We start from the raw sequence: 25,007 nt of genomic DNA on the forward strand, positions 1-25,007 counted from the left end.
GCCCAGCACTCGGGTGCTGGGCGGTGCCACCGCCCAGCCAGGCGGTTCCACCGCCTGGCTTTCCGATTCATTGGTTTGGCTTATTTTTCGCCCAAACCAAATTTGACTTTGGGCCCAGTTGGCCCCTAACCAGGATATAGGATTATCTCTTAATCCTAATCCTAATTACAGGTGAACTACATAACAAAAACATCCTAAGCAAGTTTTTTAACCGCGAACGTCGAGTCTTGTTCCGGCGAGCTTTCCGACGAACTTCTTCCGACGGACTCCCTGCAAGCTCCCAATCTTTGTGATGACTTTAACGAGTAGCCGAGCCTTCTTGGTGATCTCCGCGAGCCTCCGACGATTTCTTCGGCGAACTTCCGACACGTTCCCGATTTCTTCTCGGACGGTTCCAGCAGCATCTCCGATGATTCTTCGGTCTCTTAAACGTCCATCGAGCTCGACTCCGGTATCCTTGCTTTGTGTTTTCTGGTTATCGTAGTTAATCCTGCACACTTAACTCAATAATATGGATTAGATCAAATAACCCATCAATTGATTTTATCATCAAAATCCGAGATTCAACAATCTCCCCCTTTTTGATGATGACAATCAATTGATGACGGAGTTAAACGTAACTCCCCCTATCTATATGCCATATTATGAGAAGATAAAACACTTGAATTTCATCATTGAATTCAAGTATAAACCTATAAGCTCTAACCGTAGAACTTATCGTTATTCTCATTAAGCATAATGTAAATGCGAAACTTTGATGAAAATCTTTTTCAAGTCGAAAGATAAGAGACAAATTTTACTATGACAAGAGATAAAGATTTTCAACTTGAATTGCATGATTATACATTTTAGACATGCATTCAATATGATCAATCAATCTTACAATATTTTCAAGGATTTTGCAAGGCATATAAGATAATCATCGATCGATCACTTTTCTCAAGGATTTTGCAATTCATATTTTGTCATGCTATTAAGAATGATATAAGTCATCACTTTTCTCCCCCTTTGTCATCAACAAAAAGGAAAATGAGACTTGAAGCACATATTTTGTCATACAACGATTTTATCATTGAAAATTAAGTATACAAAAATATTTACGCAGAGTTCATTTTAGAGGAAAATTCAGCATGCATTCATATTATCTAATCTCTTCTTCCTATGAATAACAGAAATTGTAGATGTATAAGAGAGAGATTGGGATAAAAAAAAATTCAAGTAGTAATTTCACGAAGTCAAGATCATAATTCGAATACAAACTCATTCAAATCGTCAAATTCATGAAAATCTCAACATTACTTTTTAATCATCACATAAGGCATTTAAAGAATTTTTGAAACATAGGAGAATGATTAATTTAAGCATACAATGTTTCAATCAAATTCAAGTCATGAATTGCCAATACTTTCATATTTGTAAGTATCAATTCATGAATGCCAAAAGATATTATTTGTGATTCCAATTTTGCAAGATCAAGATTATGATTTAGATAAAACTTATTTAAATCAAATCGCTAACTTGAAATTCATTATCAAGTCATCAAAGTCGATTTCGAGATTTCACAACATGTCATATGGAATGAGAGATGGAAAGAAGATGAAAAACTTTACGGAAAATCCAATCAAACAAGTTTATTGTTTAGGGACAATTTAACATACCTAATTCCCTTCTAATGAATTCAAATTGGTCTTCATTCAAGGCTTTTGTGAATATATCCGCTAATTGATGCTTTGTGTCAATGAATTCTAGAACAATATTATTGTTAAGGACATGATCGCGTATGAAATGATGCCTAACGTCGATGTGCTTAGTTCTAGAATGCTGAATTGGATTTTTAGTAAGACATATGGCACTAGTATTATCACATTTTATGGGAATATTTTTAAAGTGAATTCCATAGTCTTCTAATGTATTTTTCATCCAAATGACTTGTGCACAACATGCACTTGCAGCTATGTATTCGGCTTCTGCCGTAGATAGTGCAACTGAATTTTGTTTCTTGGAAGTCCAAGAAACAAGTGCATGTCCTAAAAATTGGCATGTTCCGGATGTACTTTTTCTATCTATTCTGCATCCGCCAAAATCGGCATCCGCATAGGCTATTAAATCAAAATTTTCAGATTTTGGATACCACAATCCTAAATTTGAAGTTCCTTTAAGATACCTAAATATTCTTTTAACACTCTTAAGATGAGATAATTTAGGATTAGATTGAAACCTAGCGCAAAGTCCTACACTAAACATAATATCCGGTCTAGTCGCAGTGAGGTAGAGTAGACTACCTATCATTCCCCTATATGTTTTTTGATCGAAACTTTCACCATTTTCATCCATATCTAACTTAGTCGCAGTACTCATAGGGGTGTTTATTGCTTTTGAATTATCCATGTTAAATCGTTTTAACAATTCTAATGTGTATTTAGATTGGTTAATAAATATACCATCCTTAAGTTGTTTGATTTGTAATCCTAAAAAGAAAGTTAATTCACCCATTAAACTCATTTCAAATTCAAGACTCATACATTTGGCAAATGATTCACATAGTGATTCATCCGAAGAGCCAAACACAATATCATCAACATAAATTTGCACAATAAGAAAATTATTTTCAAAATGTTTAATAAACAATGTAGTATCAACCTTGCCTTTGGTAAAATTATTTAAAATAAGAAAGGAACTAAGCCTTTCATACCAAGCTCTAGGAGCTTGTTTTAAGCCATAGAGAGCTTTAGTCAATTTGAATACATGATTAGGAAGAAGAGAATTTTCAAATCCGGGAGGTTGTTCGACAAATACTTCTTCGGAAATAAAACCATTCAAGAAAGCACTTTTAACATCCATTTGAAATAGTTTAAAATTATTACTACTAGCATAGGCAAGGAGCATCCTTATGGCTTCTAATCGAGCCACGGGAGCGAAGGTTTCTTCGTAATCGATACCTTCTTCTTGGTTGAAACCTTTGGCCACTAATCTAGCCTTGTTTCTAACCACAATACTATTTTCGTCTTGCTTGTTTCTAAAGACCCACTTAGTACCTATGACTAAGTGGTCACTTGGTCTAGGAACAAGCTTCCATACCTCATTCCTCTCAAATTGGTTCAATTCTTCTTGCATTGCAATGATCCAAAAATCATCTTTTAAGGCTTCGTCAATGCATTTAGGTTCAATTTGAGAAAGGAAGGCGGCGTTAGCACAAAAATTTTTGAAAGAAGAACGAGTTTGAACCCCTTTTGATGTATCTCCTATAATTTGCTCTTTTGGATGAGCATCTACATACTTCCATTCTTTTGGTAAAGAAATTTCGGAAGAAGATGCATTCAAATGGCTATTTTGAGGAGAGGGTTCATTTAAATTCAAATTATCAAGACCAAGATCATCATCAAAATCATTTTTCTTTAAATCGGAAATTTCATTAAAAACTACATGAATAGACTCTTCAATTACTAAAGTTCTTTTATTAAAAACCCGAAAAGCTTTAGAAACGGAAGAGTAACCAAGAAAGATGCCTTCATCGGATTTAGCATCAAATTTTCCTAAAGCATCCCTTTCATTTAAAATAAAGCATTTACAACCAAAAACTTTAAAATAGGAGATGTTTGGTTTTTTGTTATTCCATAATTCATAGGGAGTTTTGGATAAGGATGGTCTTATTAGGACTCTATTCATGATGTAGCAAGCCGTATTTACAGCTTCGGCCCAAAAGTACTTAGGTAAACTTTGTTCATTCAACATAGTTCTTGCCATTTCTTGTAGGTTTCTATTTTTCCTTTCAACTACTCCATTTTGTTGAGGATTTCTTGGAGTTGAGAAGTTGTGATTGTACCCATTACTTTCGCAAAAATTTTGAAATTCACGGTTTTGGAATTCACCACCGTGATCACTCCGAATTGATGAAATCATGAAGCCTTTTTCGTTTTGAGTGAGTTTACAAAATTTAGAGAAACACTTGAAGCAATCACTTTTGTGAGCTAAGAAATAGGTCCAAGTATATCTAGAGTAGTCATCCACAATCACAAAAGCATATTTGCTTCCACCTAGACTTGTTGTATCAATTGGTCCAAATAAGTCCAAATGGATCAATTGTAATGGTCTAGTAGTGCTAATTTGATTTTTTGGTTTGAAGCTTGTTTTTATTTGTTTGCCTAGTTGACATGCATCGCATATTTTGTCCTTAATAAACTTTAAATTTGGAATTCCTCGTACTAATTCTTGAGATGAGATCTTAGATATTGTTTTCATGCTTGCATGGCCTAATCTCCTATGCCAAAGCCAAGCATCATCATTTACGACGGAGAAGCACATTTCATTACTTAGTTCATCAAGATTGATGGTATAGACATTATTTTGTTTTAAAGCAATCATAGTCATGTTATGATTTGGTTTTTCAATAATGCACATATTTGATTCAAATCTAACGATGTAACCTTTATCGCATAGTTGACTAATACTCAAGAGATTATGTTTCAATCCATCAACTAGTAAGACATCATCAATGGAAAAATTAAATTTGTTACCAATAGTTCCCTTGCCAATGATTTTGCCCTTGTTGTTGTCTCCGAAGGTAACGTACCCTTCTTCTTTGCTAGTGAGCATAGAGAAATGAGATGGATCTCCAGTCATATGTCTTGAGCATCCACTATCGAGATACCATCTCTTGCTCCTAGCTTGTGGGTTTGTCTACAAAAGAGGATGATTTTTAGGTACCCATTTGATTTTGGGTGCCTCAAAAATTGACCCACTAACTTTGTTATTTATGATTGAATTCTTTATAGTTCCTTTAGGAACCCATATTAATTTTTGTGAACTAATCTTCCTAAATGGGCATTTGTAGGCAATATGTCCGGATTTGCAACAAAAGTTGCATTTCATATAAGAGGAAACATGTAATGTAGGTCCTTTTATGAAAGTGGTAGGATTTTGATGCAATCCTTTTACAAATCCAATTCCATTTCTATTTGCGATGTGACCCTTGTGTGCAAGGATCATATCTAATCCTTTGCTACCAACCTTAAACTTGTTTAAGGTTTCCTTAAGAAGCAAATTTTCATTTTTTATTGCTTCTAAGTGCTCACACTTAGAGCATGGAGGAGTTTGAATATTATCAAACTTATCTTGTAGCAAAGCATGCTCTTTCTTTAAGATACTTAACTTCTTGCTAACAGTTCTACATTCATCAAATAATTCATGAAAAGCGATAGAGAGTTCTTCAAAAGATAAATCTTCATTAAGTAAATCACATACCTCTTCTCCTAAAGCCATTAGCGCGTAATGAGCAACTTGCTCGGTGTTGGACTCCTCTTCTTCGGATGTGCTTGAATCATCCCACGTTGCCTTGAACGCCTTCTTCTTTGATGTCCTCTTTTTGGCTTGAGGACAATCGTTCTTGTAGTGTCCCGGTTTTTTGCATTCATAGCAAATCACTTGGTCCTTCTTTTGTTCAAATTTATTTTTTGTATTATTTTTAAATCTGTTCTTTCTTAAATATTTTTTAAACTTTTGAGTCAAAAGTGCAATGTCATTGTCACTGTCCTCATCACTTGATGTTCCTTTCAAGTGGTCTTCTTGTGATTTGAGTGCCATATCCTTCCTGTTCTTTGGAAGGGGGTTCTCGAGCTCGTCATGAGCTTGACATGTCATTTCGTAGGTCATTAGAGACCCAATGAGTTCTTCAAGAGGGAATGCTTTAAGGTCTTTGGCCTCTTGAATGGCCGTAACTTTTGGATCCCAACTTTTAGGGAGGGATCTTAAGATTTTAGTTACTAGTTCAAAGTTAGTAAAATCTTTACCAAGAGCTTTGAGTCCATTGATGACATCCGTAAACCGGGTGTACATGTCTCCAATGGACTCACTTGGTTTCATTCGGAAAAGTTCGTAAGAGTGCACAAGGATGTTGATTTTGGACTCTTTCACTCGGCTAGTGCCTTCATGAGTGACCTCAAGAGTTCTCCAAATATCAAAAGCCGAATCACACATTGAAACACGATTAAATTCGTTTTTGTCTAGTGCACAAAACAAGGCATTCATAGCCTTTGCATTTAAAGCAAAAACCTTCTTCTCCGATTCATTCCATTCGCTCATCGGAAGAGAAGATTTTTGAAATCCATTCTCGACAATAGACCAAAGCTCAAAGTCCATAGAAATGAGGAAGATTCTCATGCGAGTCTTCCAATATGTGTAATCCGACCCATTAAACAAAGGTGGTCGTGCAATAGAATGGCCCTCTTGCATGCCGGAGTAAGTCATCTCTCTTGGGTATTAAACCAAATATGAGAGATAACCTGGCTCTGATACCACTTGTTAGGATCGGAGCGGCACTAAGAGGGGGGGTGAATTAGTGCAGCGGATTAAAACTTCGATTTTAATCAAAATCTTTCGTACGTTAAGAACGAAACTTGAGAAATTTAACTTGAAGGCGTGTTCTTAAAGTTGCGCAGCAAGAGCAATAAGGAACTAAAGCAGTAAGAAGATTTGCAGTAATGTAAATGACAATAATAAAAAGCAAACCAGAGATTACGCCGATTTTTAGAGTGGTTCGGTCAAATGACCTACTCCACTTGCGAGGCCCCTCTTCGATGAGGCTCCCACCTTCCACTAGCAAGTCTCTTGAAATGGAAGGGTAAACACCCCTCTTACAACCTTTTACAAGCAGCTCAACCTCTTACAAATTTTCAATAAGAAAGAAGGAGGAGAACTCTCTAGCAAATTGAAAACAAGACTTGCTAAGACTTTCTAAGACTTTTCTCTCAATCAAAATGCTTCTCAAAAGTTGTAACCTCAGCTGAGATTTGAGGGGTATTTATAGGCCTCAAGAGGATTCAAATTTTGGGCTCCAAAATTTGAATTCTCTTAGGGTTCCCGGTGCTGGCGGTTCCACCGCCCAGCCAGGCGGTGCCACCGCCCAGCGCTCGGGTGCTGGACGGTGCAACCGCCCAGCCAAGGAGGTGTCACCGCCCAGCACTCGGGTGCTGGGCGGTGCCACCGCCCAGCCAGGCGGTTCCACCGCCTGGCTTTCCGATTCATTGGTTTGGCTTATTTTTCGCCCAAACCAAATTTGACTTTGGGCCCAGTTGGCCCCTAACCAGGATATAGGATTATCTCTTAATCCTAATCCTAATTACAGGTGAACTACATAACAAAAACATCCTAAGCAAGTTTTTTAACCGCGAACGTCGAGTCTTGTTCCGGCGAGCTTTCCGACGAACTTCTTCCGACGGACTCCCTGCAAGCTCCCAATCTTTGTGATGACTTTAACGAGTAGCCGAGCCTTCTTGGTGATCTCCGCGAGCCTCCGACGATTTCTTCGGCGAACTTCCGACACGTTCCCGATTTCTTCTCGGACGGTTCCAGCAGCATCTCCGATGATTCTTCGGTCTCTTAAACGTCCATCGAGCTCGACTCCGGTATCCTTGCTTTGTGTTTTCTGGTTATCGTAGTTAATCCTGCACACTTAACTCAATAATATGGATTAGATCAAATAACCCATCAATTGATTTTATCATCAAAATCCGAGATTCAACAGTTCCTCCCTCCAAGTTGCTACTCAAAGGCTGTAGAAAAGATTCATCTATTGCTTTAGAAAAGAGAAGGAATACATGGCTATTTATAGGGCTTCTAAACCCTAACTCCTAATAGGACTCCTACTTAAGACTCTTACTTCTAACCAACTCCTAATAGGACTCCTACTCAAGACTCCTATTCCCTTACAACTCCTAATTCTTCTCTAAGAAAAAAAATCTCCTAACCCTAGCTGGCCTCTTCATCTCTTTAATAGGGGTCGGCTTAGGTAGATTTTACATGAATGTCCCTCTCAATTAGGACTCTCCTAGCTAGAGTCCTAACAGACCCGCCCTCTTCAAATCAGCCTTGTCCTCAAAGCTGAGATTCCATGAACTCAGGGAACTGGGTCTTCAGCTTCTCATATGGATCCCATGTGGCGTCTTCAAGTGGTAAATTATTCCAATGCACTAGTACTTCAGTAGAGGGACGTCGGTGATGCATCACGATCCTGCGATCGAGGATGGCTTATGGTTGAGCTTGAATAACTTCATCCTCAGTGGTGTTGGGCAGTTGGATTTAGGGTGACTCTTGTTCTCCCAACTTGGGCTTCTGGCATAACATGTGCAAGACAAGGTGAATTTTGGCATCCTCATGTAATTTAAGTCTATACGCCACTGCTCAAATACGCTCTATGATCTGATAGGGCCCAAAAAATCGTGGAGATAGCTTTATGGAGCCTCGAGTGTTGATGGAGAGTTGCTTGTATGGTTGTAGGTGAAGATAAACCCAATCTCCTACTGAAAATTCTCTTTCGCTTCGTCATGTGTCGGCTTGCTGCTTCATTCTGGCTTGAGCTATAGAGAGATTATCTTTTAACACTTGTAGGAGTTTGTCCCTATCAATCAATTCTTGTTCAACCTGATCTACCTTGACCGAGCCAATTACACACTTTGGAATCACAGGGGCCGGTTGTAATATCCCCCACTTTTAAAAATGTATTAATAAGGATTTATATGTAAATTGGAGGACCTATATGTAAATATAGAAATTACAAGGACTAAACTGCTAAGTTGCAAAAAGAAAAAAAAAAAGAAGAAGGGAAAACCGAAAATTTCGGTATTATCCCACCGCCTCCCACGCACTCTGTTTCTTCCCAGAAACAGAGAGAGCGGTGGGGCGTGAGGAGAAGAAGGAGAGTGGTTGAAGGAAAAGAAAAGAAGAAGAGGGAAAAGAAGAGAGGAGGAAGAAGAAGAAGAAAAAGAGGAAGAAAAGAGGAGGTGGCTGCAGCGAGGGCTGCAGCGAGGAGCTGTGGGGTGTTGGGAAGGAGAGAGGAAGAGACGGTGAGGAAGAAGAGAAGAAGAAGAAAGGAAGAAGAAGAAAAAGGAAAAAGAAAAAGAAGAAGAGGAAAAGAGGAGGTGGCTGCGGCAAGGGCTGCAGCGAGGAGCTGTGGGGTGTAGGGGAGGAGAAAGAAAGAAGAGGAGAAGAAGAAGAAGAGGAAGAGGAAGCAGGAGAAGAGGTTGGGATACCTCTGTTTCCTGCAGAGGAAACAGAGGAGAGGGTGTGTGTGACGCCGGCGAGGAGGAGAGAAGAAGAAGAGGAGAAGAAGAAGAGAAGGGAAAGGAGGAGCTGCGGCGGTGGCAGCTGCAGCTGGAAGAGAAGGAGAGGAAGAGATGGTGAGGAAGAAGAGAAGAAGTGGAAGTGGGTGAAGAGGCGGCACCTCTGTTTCCTGCAGGAGGAAACAGAGGAAAGGAGGTGCTGTTCGTCGGGGAGAAGAAGGGGAGGAAGGAGAAGAAGAGAAGAAGAAGAAAGGAAGGAGAAGGAAGAGGAGAAGGGAAAGTAGTAGCTGCGGCTGCGGTTGTGGCAGCTGCAGCTGTGGTAGGGAAAGAGGAAGAGATGGTGAGGAAGAAGAGAAGAAGTGGAAGCGGGTGAAGAGGCAGCACCTCTGTTTCCTGCAGGAGGAAACAGAGGAAAGGAGGTGCTGTTCGTCGGGGAGAAGAAGGGGGCTGCAGCTGCGGCGATGGCAGCTACAGCTGGAAGAGAAGAAGAAGAGGAAGATGAGCAGGGGAGGAGGGAGAGGTTGCGGCCGTGGCTGCGGCCGCGACTGCAGCAGTTGCAGCGGGGAGAGAAGAAGAAGAAAGGAAGGAGAAGGAAGAGGAGAAGGGAAAGAAGTAGCTGCGGCTGCGGTTGTGGCAACTGCAGCTGTGGCAGGGAGAGAGGAAGAAGAGAGGAAGAGGAGAAGAGGTGGCAGCTGCGGTAGTGGCAGCTGCAGCTGGAAGAGGAGGAGGAAATAGAGCAGGGGAGGAAGAAGAGGCTGCGAGTGTGGTGGCTGCGGCCGTGGCTGCGACTCCGGCTACGGCTGCGACGTTGGCTGTGGTAGCTGCGGCAGCGGTGGTGGCTGCAGTAGCTGCAGTAGCTGCTTTTGGGAAAGAGAAAGAGTAGGAACGAGAGAAGGGAAGAAGGAAATAGTGCAGTGGAAGGGGGCTGCGATTGTGACCGCAGTTGCGATTGTGGCAGCGGCAGCGGCGGCGGCTGTGGCAGCTGCGTTTGGGAAAGAAAAAGAAGGAATGAGAGTAAGAGAGAGCAGGTGACTGTGCCTCGATGTTCGACACGTGATGTAGTTACGAAGAAAGGAAGAAAACGGGAGCACAAAACGAAACAGAGAGAGGACACGGAGGAAAAGTAGAAAGATTGGACTGGCACCTTCCTTGGATATTTAGATCAAAATATTTGAAAGGCAAGTTCCCTGATCGTTTCTCCTATAATTGCTCTGATATTTCTTATTTCAAGTTCCCTGATCGTTTCTCCTATAATTGCTCTGATATGTCTTATTGCAAGTTCCCTGATCGTTTCTCCTATAATTGCTCTGATATGTCTTATTGCAAGTTCCCTGATCATTTCTCCTATAATTGCTCTGATATTTCTTATTTCAAGTTCCCTGATCGTTCCTCCTATAATTGCTCTAAATTTTCTTATTGCAAGTTTCCCGATCGTTCCGCTTGTAATTGTTCTAATCTTTCCTATTACAAGTATCCTGATCGTTCCTCACTGTAATTTTATCTCTACATTTGCTTTGAATATGAGGAACTTTGAATTGTTCTAGCCTTGCATTTGATATATCTCCTGTTTAGACGTAACGATTCGAATCTGTGCAACTTCTGATATTCTGACCTTTTGATACCGAGCTGCCTATAAGTCTTTGTTGGAAACTCTGATTTGTTCAAAACTGATTTCATTGGAAAATAGACTCGTAGACCTTTCTTTGATATATGGATTGAAAGATTTGGAATCCAAACACCTGTCCAGCTATCTGTTGAATCTGACATTAGGAATTCTGCCAACAGAGATTTTGTTCTACGACACTTGCTTACCAAATTATTTGTAACTCTCTCTGTTGGACAGTTCAATTCATATGAAGCATGTCTTATCTGAAAGTATTATCCAATGATTATTTCTGAGTAAATTGGAGCACGTTTGATAGTTTGAATCATTTGTTCAATGTGCCTTCTGTATTCTGCTAGAAATCGAGCTTTGGTCAATTTCTCATATTCTGGTTTCATTCCTTTGGAAATTGATATCCTTTAGCTTTCTTATTCAATTGAGCTTTATATTACTGCTTTGAATTCTTGTATGTTCTTGTCCTTAAAGTTATTGCATTCTTGAAAACTGTTGTGTAACGTTTATGCTATATCGTATTGACTCATATAGGCACATGTATATCCTATTGTTCCGCATTTGCTTTCGATATGTGCCTATTCCAGTTTCATTCCTTTGGGCATTGAATTCATCAAATCTTCTTATTGAATTGAGTTATATGTGATTGCTTGGATTCCATATGTGCCCTTGCTTTCAATTCCTTTCAAATCTGAATATGCTTGTGAAATATTATTGCTTACTTCGGATTGACTCGTAAAGGCACATGTACGCTTCGTTGTTCCGCGTGTGCTTCCGACATATGCTACTTGTTGTTGAAACTGCCCTTTTGTACTCTGGTGTGTGGGATTGTCTGGACCTTTGCTAGAAATGGTAAAGGGTATGCGCTATTTGCCCGCTATGTGGGGTCCCGCTATGAGGGATATTCTGTTTGCGCTTGTTGCCCGCTACGTGGGTATGTGATTAGAGCCTGCGATGCTCTGCCGGCCCCCTTTGACTTCACCTAGACGTGGGTGGATGGAGCTCCCAGACGTGGGAGACTTTTGTCAGGTGGTCATTCAGAAATGGATGAATCACATTCTGACTGAGATCCCACTACACCCTCTATGTGTTTGATATGACATCCAGAGTTTTGGTGAGTTTGTTTCTGTTCATACTCTGGATAAGATTGATATGATTGCAACGTCAAGGACGACGTTTGAGCTCTTGTACGATATGTGTACCGATATGCTCTGAAAGGCTTCATTCCCTGATGATTTTGTTTCGAAATGTTCCATATGCCGTTGATATGCTTCGGAACATTTTATATGCCATTGATAAGCTTGATATGTTTCCTTTGCTTCTGATATGCTCCAATTACGTTGTGCTCCATTTGCTATGAACTGATATGTTCTTATATGTCCTATTTGCCATTGATATGCTCCAATTACTCTGTGCTCCATTTGCTATGAACTGATATGTTCTGAAATGTCCTATCTACCATTGATATGCTCCAAATTACTCTGTGCTCCATTTGCTATGAGCTGATTTGTTCTGAAATGTCCTATCTGCCGTTGATATGTTCCAATTACTCTATGCTCCATTCGTTATGGATCAAATATGTTATGAATGACATGATACGTATGATTTGGTATCTATTGAGATGGTATCCTTGAGAATTCTGGTATTCTGCCTTGCATTATGATACCTTACTCGTTTCAAACCGTTCCTTTTGTTCTAAATATGCTTTGTCACTTGCTGAGCCGTTTTTTGCTCACTCCGTTGTTATATAAACCTTTCAGGTCAGCTTGTCACTCTTCGAGATGTTTGATTTGGGCTGAGGCAGTGGATAGCTATTCAGAATTATGGGCAAGTCCTGTTGGTTGTTATGCTATTGTTGTATAAGCATATTTTGTATGTAATGAATTGTTCTGATGATCGAAATTGATATACTGTGTAAAAGTGTTAGAAGATCTCTCTTATTTGGAATTTCGGAATGTTAAGTCTAATTTATGACGATATGAACTTGTGGTGAATAGTTGGAGTTCTGATTGTATAATTTATTTAGCTTGTGGATTTATAAATGTTGTTCATGTTTGTCAAGTTGGCTTGGGTTGCCATAAATGTGAATTATCGAGTGATGTGATATATGATTATAAACTGCACAGGTTTTATGGATGTGAATATGAATAGAATGTTTTCAGTGTCCTCAAACGTTAGTTTGGATCCTGGATTGGTCTGTGACGAAAATTTTAAAAATCATGGATATTTTGAGGGGCGTGACAGAGGTGGTATCAGAGCATTGTTTGAGGATTACTGAAATATTTGATATGTTGACGTGCAAAATATATTGAGGTCTAATGAACTATAGTGATTGGTGGAAATTTTCTTTGTTGCATTTTAGGAATCTGGGATGATGAGGACATTTGGTCCTCCTATATCATTTGTTTCTGATTAATTAAGGGGAATGAAAGGATTGATTGGGGATATTGAATCAGAGTGGCGCAGCAGAAGCATGATGAACCTAATTTCATTGGTGGTAGAAAAATGGATGATGCAAATGGAGAAGATATTTGATATACAAAATTGTTCTGATACTCGAAAGATTTCTTTTGCCACGTTATATTGGAAGTAAAGACTTATTATTGACGGCAACAATGAAAAGAATTTTTGAAGATCAATGGCAAGAACGACAAGAACAAGTTTACCAATAAAAATATGATTGGAAATGAATCAGTAAGTAACAACAAGAGAGTCAAGACATTTGGATTTGAAATGGGAAGTCACCACAAAAGACTCAATCAGGTGTGAATTGCAAGTTAAATTATGAAACAAGTTTATGTTTGTGCGTGACTAGAGCCTATTTTGCTTATGGAAAGTTTGATCATAAAATAAAAGTTTGCCCTTTGAACAAGAAGAAAGAGTCACTGCCTCCTAAATCATCAGCCCATGTCAGAGTGTATGCTATCACTGAATATGATTCTAAGACTTCTGAATTAGTGGTCGAAGGTATTATGTATGTTTATGAAAGAATGCAAATATTTGTTTGAACATGGGTTCTATCTACGATTTGATTCGTAACATATTGCCTATCACTTGGGTATTCAACCTAGACCACTGTATTATGTGATATATGTAAGTACAATCATTGGAGATTCTTTGATAACGAACTTGAATCTGGTCGTCTTGTCTGATTTTTGTTGGAGAACTTGAACTTTTGCTGATTTAGTTCTCCTAGAGATTTGGAGTTATGATATTATACTTGGTATGCATTGGCTATCTTCTTATCATACCAGTATGGATTGGTATATAACAAATGATCACTTTTTGCATATTTGATCAGCCGATCTTTTATTTTGAGAGTATTGGACATTATTTATCTCCTTGCCTAATGTATCCCAGGATGACTTGCCTGGATTACCTCCAAATGTGATTTTGCTTTTGATTTGGTCCTTGGGACAATCCTAAAATCTAAGCCTCTCTACAGAAAGATATCATCTGAGTAAGTGGAATTGGAAAAGCAACTACAAGGATTAATAAATGAGGATTTTATTTGGCTAAATATTTCATCATTGGGTGCTCCGGTGTTAGCTAAAAAGATGCATGGAACATTGAGGCTTTGTAATGATTATAGACAGTTGAATTAGGTGATCATCAAAAACGAGTATTTTCTGAAGTAACGACTTGCTTGATTTATTACAGGGTGCGCAAGTATTTTTAGAAATTGATTGAAGGTCGGGTTACTGTCTATTGAGGATCAAGGAGGAGAATATTTCGGTCACTCTTGGATAATTGTGTCATTATATTGTATTGATGAAATTATTTGAGAGCAGGAGGAGGAAATAAAGAAATCATAATCATCACCTTTTCATCGATTGAGTTATGATCAATTTAGAGGACTAAATTTTCTTTTAAGGGGGGGAGAGTGTAATATCCCCCACTTTTAAAAATGTATTAATAAGGATTTATATGTAAACTGGAGGACCTATATGTAAATATAGAAATTACAAGGACTAAACTACTAAGTTGCAAAAAGAAAAAAAAAAAAAGAAGGGAAAACCGAAAATTTCGGTATTATCCCACCGCCTCCCACGCACTCTGTTTCTTCCCAGAAACAGAGAGAGCGGTGGGGCGTGAGGAGAAGAAGGAGAGTGGTTGAGGGAAAAGAAAAGAAGAAGAGGGAAAAGAAGAGAGGAGGAAGAAGAAGAAGAAGAAAAAGAGGAAGAAAAGAGGAGGTGGCTGCAGCGAGGGCTGCAGCAAGGAGCTGTGGGGTGTTGGGAAGGAGAGAGGAAGAGACGGTGAGGAAGAAGAGAAGAAGAAGAAAGGAAGAAGAATAAAAGAAGAAGAAGAAGGAAAAAGAAAAAGAAGAAGAGGAAAAGAGGAGGTGGCTGCGGCAAGGGCTGCAGCGAGGAGCTGTGGGGTGTAGGGGAGGAGAAAGAAAGAAGAGGAGAAGAAGAAGAAGAGGAAGAGGAAGCAGGAGAAGAGGTTGGGATACCTCTGTTTCCTGCAGAGGAAACAGAGGAGAGGGTGTGTGTGACGCCGGCGAGGAGGAGAGAAGAGGAAGAGGAGAAGAAGAAGAGAAGGGAAAGGAGGAGCTGCGGCGGTGGCAGCTGCAGTTGGAAGAGAAGGAGAGGAAGAGATGGTGAGGAAGAAGAGAAGAAGTGGAAGCGGGTGAAGAGGCGGCACCTCTGTTTCCTGCAGGAGGAAACAGAGGAAAGGAGGTGCTGTTCGTCGGGGAGAAGAAGGGGAGGAAGGAGAAGAAGAGAAGAAGAAGAAAGGAAGGAGAAGGAAGAGGAGAAGGGAAAGTAGTAGCTGCGGCTGCGGTTGTGGCAGCTGCAGCTGTGGCAGGGAAAGAGGAAGAGATGGTGAGGAAGAAGAGAAGAAGTGGAAGCGGGTGAAGAGGCGGCACCTCTGTTTCCTGCAGGAGGAAACAGAGGAAAGGAGGTGCTGTTCGTCGGGGAGAAGAAGGGGGCTGCAGCTGCGGCGATGGCAGCTGCAGCTGGAAGAGAAGAAGAAGAGGAAGATGAGCAGGGGAGGAGGGAGAGGTTGCGACCGTGGCTGCGGCCACGACTGCAGTAGTTGTAGCGGGGAGAGAAGAAGAAGAAAGGAAGGAGAAGGAAGAGGAGAAGGGAAAGAAGTAGCTGCGGCTGCGGTTGTGGTAGCTGCAGCTATGGCAGGGAGAGAGGAAGAAGAGAGGAAGAGGAGAAGGGGTGGCAGTTGCGGCAGTGGCAGCTGCAGCTGGAAGAGGAGGAGGAAATAGAGCAGGGGAGGAAGAAGAGGCTGCGAGTGTGGTGGCTGCGGCCGTGGCTGCGACTCCGGCTGCGGCTGCGACGTTGGCTGCGGTAGCTGCGGCAGCGGTGGTGGCTGCAGTAGCTGCAGTAGCAGCTTTTGGGAAAGAGAAAGAGTAGGAACGAGAGAAGGGAAGAAGGAAATAGTGCAGTGGAAGGGGGCTGCGGTTGTGACCGCAGTTGCGATTGTGGCAGCGGCAGCGACGGCGGCTGTGGCAGCTGCGTTTGCGAAAGAAAAAGAAGGAATGAGAGTAAGAGAGAGCAGGTGACTGTGCCTCGATGTTCGACACGTGATGTAGTTACGAAGAAAGGAAGAAAACGGGAGCACAAAACGAAACAGAGAGAGGACACGGAGGAAAAGTAGAAAGATTGGACTGGCACCTTCCTTGGATATTCAGATCAAAATATTTGAAAGGCAAGTTCCCTGATCGTTTCTCCTATAATTGCTCTGATATTTCTTATTTCAAGTTCCCTGATCGTTTCTCCTATAATTGCTCTGATATGTCTTATTGCAAGTTCCTTGATCGTTTCTCCTATAATTGCTCTGATATGTCTTATTGCAAGTTCCCTGATCGTTTCTCCTATAATTGCTCTGATATTTCTTATTTCAAGTTCCCTGATCGTTCCTCCTATAATTGCTCTAACTTTTCTTATTGCAAGTTTCCCGATCGTTCCGCCTGTAATTGTTCTAATCTTTCCTATTGCAAGTATCCTGATCGTTCCTCACTGCAATTTTATCTCTACATTTGCTTTGAATATGTGGAACTTTGAATTGTTCTAGCCTTGCATTTGATATATCTCCTGTTTAGACGTAACGATTCGAATCTGTGCAACTTCTGATATTCTGACCTTTGGATACCGAGCTGCCTATAAGTCTTTGTTGGAAACTCTGATTTGTTCAAAACTGATTTCATTGGAAAATAGACTCGTAGACCTTTCTTTGATATATGGATTGAAAGATTTGGAATCCAAACACCTGTCCAGCTATCTGTTGAATCTGACATTAGGAATTCTGCCAACAGAGATTTTGTTCTACGACACTTGCTTACCAAATTATTTGTAACTCTCTCTGTTGGATAGTTCAATTCATATGAAGCATGTCTTATCTGAAAGTATTATCCAATGATTATTTCTGAGTAAATTGGAGCACGTTTGATAGTTTGAATCATTTGTTCAATGTGCCTTCTGTATTCTGCTAGAAATCGAGCTTTGGTCAATTTCTCATATTCTGGTTTCATTCCTTTGGAAATTGATATCCTTTAGCTTTCTTATTCAATTGAGCTTTATATTACTGCTTTGAATTCTTGTATGTTCTTGTCCTTAAAGTTATTGCATTCTTGAAAACTGTTGTGTAACGTTTATGCTATATCGTATTGACTCATATAGGCACATGTATATCCTATTGTTCCGCATTTGCTTTCGATATGTGCCTATTCCAGTTTCATTCCTTTGGGCATTGAATTCATCAAATCTTCTTATTGAATTGAGTTATATGTGATTGCTTGGATTCCATATGTGCCCTTGCTTTCAATTCCTTTCAAATCTGAATATGCTTGTGAAATATTATTGCTTACTACGGATTGACTCGTAAAGGCACATGTACGCTTCGTTGTTCCGCGTGTGCTTCCGACATATGCTACTTGTTGTTGAAACTGCCCTTTTGTACTCTGGTGTGTGGGATTGTCTGGACCTTTGCTAGAAATGGTAAAGGGTATGCGCTATTTGCCCGCTATGTGGGGTCCCGCTATGAGGGATATTCTGTTTGCGCTTGTTGCCCGCTACGTGGGTATGTGATTAGAGCCTGCGATGCTCTGCCGGCCCCCTTTGACTTCACCTAGACGTGGGTGGATGGAGCTCCCAGACATGGGAGACTTTTGTTAGGTGGTCATTCAGAAATGGATGAATCACATTCTGACTGAGATCCCACTACACCCTCTATGTGTTTGATATGACATCCAGAGTTTTGGTGAGTTTGTTTCTGTTCATACTCTGGATATGATTGATATGATTGCAACGTCAAGGACGACGTTTGAGCTCTTGTACGATATGTGTACCGATATGCTTTGAAAGGCTTCATTCCCTGATGATTTTGTTTCGAAATGTTCCATATGCCGTTGATATGCTTCGGAACATTTTATATGCCATTGATAAGCTTGATATGTTTCCTTTGCTTCTGATATGCTCCAATTACGTTGTGCTCCATTTGCTATGAACTGATATGTTCTTATATGTCCTATTTGCCATTGATATGCTCCAATTACTCTGTGCTCCATTTGCTATGAACTGATATGTTCTGAAATGTCCTATCTACCATTGATATGCTCCAAATTACTCTGTGCTCCATTTGCTATGAGCTGATTTGTTCTGAAATGTCCTATCTGCCATTGATATGTTCCAATTACTCTATGCTCCATTCGTTATGGATCAAATATGTTATGAATGACATGATACGTATGATTTGGTATCTATTGAGATGGTATCCTTGAGAATTCTGGTATTCTGCCTTGCATTATGATACCTTACTCGTTTCAAACCGTTCCTTTTGTTCTAAATATGCTTTGTCACTTGCTGAGCCGTTTTTGGCTCACTCCATTGTTATATAAACCTTTCAGGTCAGCTTGTCACTCTTCGAGATGTTTGATTTGGGCTGAGGCAGTGGATAGCTATTCAGAATTATGGGCAAGTCCTGTTGGTTGTTATGCTATTGTTGTATAAGCATATTTTGTATGTAATGAATTGTTCTGATGATCGAAATGGATATACTGTGTAAAAGTGTTAGAAGATCTCTCTTATTTGGAATTTCGGAATGTTAAGTCTAATTTATGACGATATGAACTTGTGGTGAATAGTTGGAGTTCTGATTGTATAATTTATTTAGCTTGTGGATTTATAAATGTTGTTCATGTTTGTCAAGTTGGCTTGGGTTGCCATAAATGTGAATTATCGAGTGATGTGATATATGATTATAAACTGCACAGGTTTTATGGATGTGAATATGAATAGAATGTTTTCAGTGTCCTCAAACGTTAGTTTGGATCCTGGATTGGTCTGTGACGAAAATTTTAAAAATCATGGATATTTTGAGGGGCGTGACACCGGTCGACTATACAATGCTTCATAAGGGGCACATTTTGTAGATGAATGATATGTAGTATTATACCACCATTCGGCCCAGGGAAGCCATTTTGCCCACTCTTTTGGTCGGTCGCTACCGAAACACCGAAGGTACGTCTCTAAACACCTATTTATCACCTCTGTTTGGCCGTCAGTTTATGGATGATACACTGTGCTCATCTTGAGTTTGGTGCCTTGTAACTGGAATAACTCGGTCCAAATTTTACTAGTGAAGATCCTATCATGATCACTTACAATGGACCTTGGCATCCCGTGCAGTTTAACAATATTTTCTATGAAAACTTGGGCAATACTAGCAGCAGTGTAGGGACTTCTCACAGCACAAAAATGAGAATATTTCATAAGTCGATCAACCACCTTGAGAATTATGCTTTTACCTTTGGCAGGAGGCAGCCCTTCAATGAAGTCCATGGAGATGTTAGTCCACACCGAATCCGGTATAGGTAGTGTTTGTAGTTTCCCTGGATTTGCCACAGTTTCACCCTTGTGTTGTTGACATACATCACATTATGCCACATATTCAGCAATAATCTTTTTCATCCCTCTCCAATAAAAATTTTGCTTCACTCTTTTGTAGGTTCTTAGGAATCCAGAGTGCCCTGTTGAAGGTATGGAGTGCATTTCATGCAGGATGATTGTGATACAAGGGGAGTCAGGTATAAGCACAATACGACCTTTGTAGCGTAGATCCCTTGAATCCCAAGTGTAGTGGGCTATTACACTTGGATCCTCCTCCAATTTTTTTATAATATTGCTGATCTCTGGATCCTTCTTCCATTCTTCCCTAATGTCCACAATGAGACTAGTGGTAGGAAGGGAGATGGCTGAAACCTTAGCTTGCTCAGGCAGCCGTGAGAGTGCATCTGCAACAACGTTTTCTTTCCCCTTTTTGTAAATAATTTCATAATCAAATCCAAAAAGTTTGGTTACCCATTTTTGTTGCTCAGGGGATGATATCTTTTGCTCTAAAAAATACTTGAGGCTTCTATGGTCGGTTTTAATTTGAAATCGTCGGTCGATCAGGTAGGGTCTCCATCTCATTACTGCGTGTACAATGGCGAGCATCTCCTTATCATATACTGACATGTTTTGATGGGAGGGAGATAATGCCTTACTAGTGTATGCGAGTGGTCGTCCATCTTGCATGAGAACGGCTCCAATTCCGACTCTAGATGCGTCGGTCTTAATGATGAAGGGTCGGCTAAAATCTAGTAGCGCTAGCACCGGCATCGTTATCATGGCTACCTTAAGTTTGTCGAAGGCAGCAGAGGCTTTGTCCGAACATTGGAAAGCATCTTTTTTCAGTAGAGAAGTGAGTGGTGCACTGATCTTCCCATAGTCCTTAACAAATTTTCGGTAGTAGCCTGTTAGTCCAAGGAACCCACATAGTAATTTTACGTTTGTAGGTTTCGGCCAGTCTTGCATTGTCTTAATTTTTGTTGGGTCTACCGCCACTCCTTCTTTTGATATTATGTGCCCAAGGTACTCTACTTTTTGTTGGAGAAAACTATACTTTGGTTGCTTAACAAAAAGAATATTCTCTCGAAGGATTGTCAGAACAATCCGTAAATGCTGAAAGTGAGTCTCAAGAGAAGGGCTGTAAATGAGAATATCATCGAAAAATACCAACACAAATTTGCGAAGAAAGCTTCGAAAAGTATCGTTCATGAGACTTTGAAAAGTTGAAGGAGCATTGGTGAGTCCAAAAGGCATTACCAAGAATTCATAATGACCATCATGTGTGCGGAATGCAGTTTTTTGAATGTCATCTTCACATACCCGAATTTGGTGGTAACCGGATCGGAGGTCCAACTTCGTGAAGACTTGAGCTCCTTTTAATTCATCAAGAAGTTCATCCACCACTAGTATTGGGTACTTGTCCTTGACGGTGATGCCATTTAAAGCTCGGTAGTCGATGCACATCCGCCAAGTTCCGTCCTTCTTGCGTACAAGTAGCACTGGTGAGGAATAGGGGCTACAACTTGGCCGAATCACCCCTGTTTCAAGCATCTCCTTTACGATCTTTTCAATTTCATCTTTTTGGAGGTGAGGATATCGGTATGGTTGAGTGTTCACTGGTGGCTTGCCCGGAAGGATTGGAATTCGATGGTCATGTTGTCGAGAAGGAGGAAGACCGCATGGTTCAGCAAAAATGTCGGCAAATTCAGTAAGCAATTTGGCAAGATTTTGATCTTCATTTTCTATTTTCTTCCCCTCTGGTTGCTTCTGGAGGTGCATCAAAAAGCCACCATTTACCTTGTGTAAAACTTTCTCCATTCGTTGGGTCGAAATAGTGATAATGTTGCTTCCGCGCTTCCCGCATAAGATAATCTGTTTGCCCTTACAGTAGAATTTCATAATTAATTTAGAAAAGTTCCAAGAGACATCACCTAGTGTAGTCAGCCATTCTATACCAAGCACTGCCTCATAGTCATCAAGTGGTAGGAGGAAGAAATCGATGATAATTTCTTGGTCTTGCAGTAATAGTTTCATCTGCGGGCATCTTTGGTCGCACTTTAGGATTCTGCCGTCGGCCACCTTTACATCGAACTTGCTGCAACCTTCAATATGCAGTGCCATCCGAGCAATAACCTTACTATTCAGGAAGTTATTAGTGCTGCCCGTGTCGATGAGAATAGTAATCGGCTGTTGTTTGAGAAGGCCTCCAACTTTCATCGTTTGCGGGTTTGAGTAGCCGGCTAGTGCGTGTACCGTAATGTCGGTCGGTTGTGGCTCTTCTTCCATATCTTCTATTTCATATTCAAGGCTCTCTTCTAGATGTTCAATGACCTCTTCTTCTACTGGTTCAATCATAAGAAGTCTCCCTTTTCTATAACAATGCTTGTGGCTCCACGGCTCGTCGCAATGCCAACATAACCCCTTCGCAGATCGCTCCCGAAGTTCTTCTCTTGTTAACGTTTTTGGTGCAGGGACTCGGTTGATAGTAGAGGGGGCTGAGAGCTTTAGTATTGTAGGTCGAGGAGTGATCATAGTCCTCCGGGCTGCATGGTTCAATCGCTCCTCTTGAAGTCATGCGAAAGAGATGGCTGCCATAAGCGTGTATGGTTGTCGCGCCTTAACTTCTCCCCGGATCTCCGGATTTAAGCCCTCAATAAATGTCCTCAATACCTATTTTTCAGACCAATCACGAGTTTGATTAGATAACCTTTCAAACCTAGTTTGGTACTCCTGAATGGTGGAGGTTTGTTGGATCTTTGCTAGTTGTCCGTCAATGTTCTCGTAATAAGTTGGTCCGAAGCGGATCAGCAGTCCTTCTTTGAATTGTCACCATGAAAGGACTCCATAAGTGTGTTCAAACCAGTCAAACCACTATATGGCATCCCCTTCAAGATGTATAGCTACAATTTCTACCATGGATGCATCCGCAGTTTTATGGTACCGAAAATATCGCTCTGCGTGCGAGATCCAACCAATTGGGTCTCCTTCTTCCCATCTAGGGAAGTCCACTCTCATGCGCGAATAGTTAGGGTCGATCATAGAGCCTCCCCTCTCTTGGAAGTCATCTCTTTGGGCATGATGTGATTGGTTAGAGCTCTCTCCTTGATGTGATTTCTACGGGCTTGGTGGTCGGCCCAAATTGAATTTGGCAAGGAGAGTCCGAATCTTATCCTCCATTCATGCCTCGAAGGCTTCAAATTTAGCATTGATTGTGTTGAATCTCGGATTTTGATGATGAAACTAATTGATTGTGTTTAAATGTTTGACTACATTTTGAGTGATACAGGTCTACTCGATCAGGATTAGACAATTAACGCAGGAGGAATTGACGTTGCGTCGGAGGAGATCACGTCAGGATATTGGATGGCAGAAGGCTTCGGGCGTCGGGCATCGGGCCAAGGAGAGCGAAATTGCGCCAAGGATATCGGGGTTGCGGAGGTCAACCGCCGATTGGGCAACAAGCTGCAAGAGAGGACGATGCACCGAAGAATCGGATGAAGCGCCAACCAATGACGTGCCGGGCAACAGAATGTCAATTTACGTTATAATAATTGTCTAGATCGGAGTAGAGTGTTTGCTTGTGTGTGCAGGATTAACTACGATAACCAAAAAACACAAAGCGAGAATACCGGAGTCAAGTTCGATGGACGTTTAAGAGTCCGAAGAATCGTCGGAGATGCTGCCAGAACCAACCGAGAAGAAATCGGGAACCTATCGGAATTTTCGGAAGTTCGCCGAAGAGATCGTCGGAGGTTCACGGAGATCACCGAGAAGGCTCGGCTACTCATTAAAGTCATCACAAGTTCGGGAGCTTGCTAGAAGCCCGTCAGCAGAAAGTTCGTCGGAAAGCTCGCTAGAACAAGACTCGACGTTCGCGGTTGAAAATTTGCTTAGGATGTGTTTTGGTTATGTAGTCCACTTGTAATTAGGATTAGGATTAAGAGATAATCCTATATCCTGGTTAGGGGCCAACTGGGCCCAAAGTCAGAGTTGGTTTAGGCTAAAAATTAAGCTAAACCAGCGAACTAGAGAGCCAAGATTGAAGCCCAACTAGTGGCTGAAAACACTGTAGTCGGGCTGAAAACACTGTAGGCGGTGGCACCGCCTAGCTGGGCGGTGGCACCGCCCACCACCCGAGAGCTGGGCGGTGACACCTCCTGGCTGGGCGGTGGCACCGCCCAGCACCTGAGCCCTGGGCGGTGGCACCGCTTGGCTGGGCGGTGGCACCTCCAACAGCGGGAACCCAAAGAGAATTCAAATTTTGAAGCCCAAATTTGAATCCTCTTGAGGCCTATAAATACCCCTCAAATCTCAGCTGAGAGAACAACTTTTTGAGCAGCAAGTGTTTGAGAGAAAAGCCTTAGAAAAGTGTTAGCTTGTCTTGTTTTCAATTTGCTAGTGTTCACCTCCTTCTTTCTTGTTGAAAATCTGTAAGAGAGTGAACCGCTTGTAAAAGTTGTAAGAGGGGTATTCACCCTTCACTTTCAAGAGACTTGCTAGTGGAAGGTGGGAGCCTCATCGAAGAGGGGCCTCGCAAGTGGAGTAGGTCATTTGACCGAACCACTCTAAAAATCGGCGTAATCTCTGGTTTGCTTTTTATTATTGTCATTTACATTACTGCAAATCTTCTTACTGCTTTAGTTCCTTATTACTCTTGCTGCGCAACTTTAAGAACACGCCTTCAAGTTAAATTTCTCAAGTTTTGTTCTTAACATACGAAAGATTTTTTTATTAAAACCGAAGTTTTAATCCGCTGCACTAATTCACCCCCCCTCTTAGTGCCGCTCCGATCCTAACAATTGGTATCAGAGCCACGGTTTTCTACTTTGGTTTAACACCCAAATAGAAATGGCTCTTTATGGCTTTCAAGAGGGTCACTCTCTCATTCGTCCTCCCTTTTTCAATGGGACGGACTACACTTGTTGGAAAACTCGAATGAGAGTTTTCTTACTTTCTTTGGATTTGAATTTATGGGACATAGTCGAAAATGGATTTGAAATGTCTTCTCTCCCAATGAACCATTGGAATGATTTGGAGAAGAAGATGTTTTCTTTAAATGCAAAGGCTATGAATGCCTTATATTGTGCACTTGACAAAAGTGAATTTAATCGCGTTTCGATGTGTGACTCGGCTTTTGATATTTGGAGAACTCTAGAGGTCACTCACGAAGGCACTAGCCGAGTGAAAGAGTCCAAAATCAATATTCTTGTGCATTCTTATGAACTTTTCCGGATGAAACCAAGTGAGTCCATCGGAGACATGTACACCCGGTTCACGGATGTCATCAATGGACTCAAAGCTCTTGGTAAAAGTTTTTCTAATTTTGAACTAGTCACTAAAATCTTAAGATCCCTTCCAAAAAGTTGGGATCCAAAAGTTACGGCCATTCAAGAGGCCAAGGACCTTAAAACATTCCCTCTCGAAGAACTTATTGGGTCTCTAATGACCTACGAAATGAACAATGTGGCAAAAAAGAAACTCGAGAACAACCTTCCAAAT

General features: G+C 41.0%; 1 long non-coding RNA gene across 1 annotated transcript; it reads left to right on the forward strand.

Moving 5' to 3' along the window:
- Positions 1–15,851: 15,851 nt before the first annotated feature.
- LOC135627182 (uncharacterized) lies at positions 15,852–18,827 on the forward strand. The gene is made up of 2 exons (XR_010492546.1): positions 15,852–16,329; positions 18,527–18,827. It is a non-coding gene; the product is annotated as an uncharacterized LOC135627182 (long non-coding RNA).
- The last annotated feature ends 6,180 nt before the right edge of the window (positions 18,828–25,007 follow it).

The sequence above is a fragment of the Musa acuminata genome, chromosome BXJ2-11, assembly GCF_036884655.1.
Source record: "Musa acuminata AAA Group cultivar baxijiao chromosome BXJ2-11, Cavendish_Baxijiao_AAA, whole genome shotgun sequence".
In the NCBI taxonomy this organism is placed as follows: Eukaryota; Viridiplantae; Streptophyta; class Magnoliopsida; order Zingiberales; family Musaceae; genus Musa; species Musa acuminata.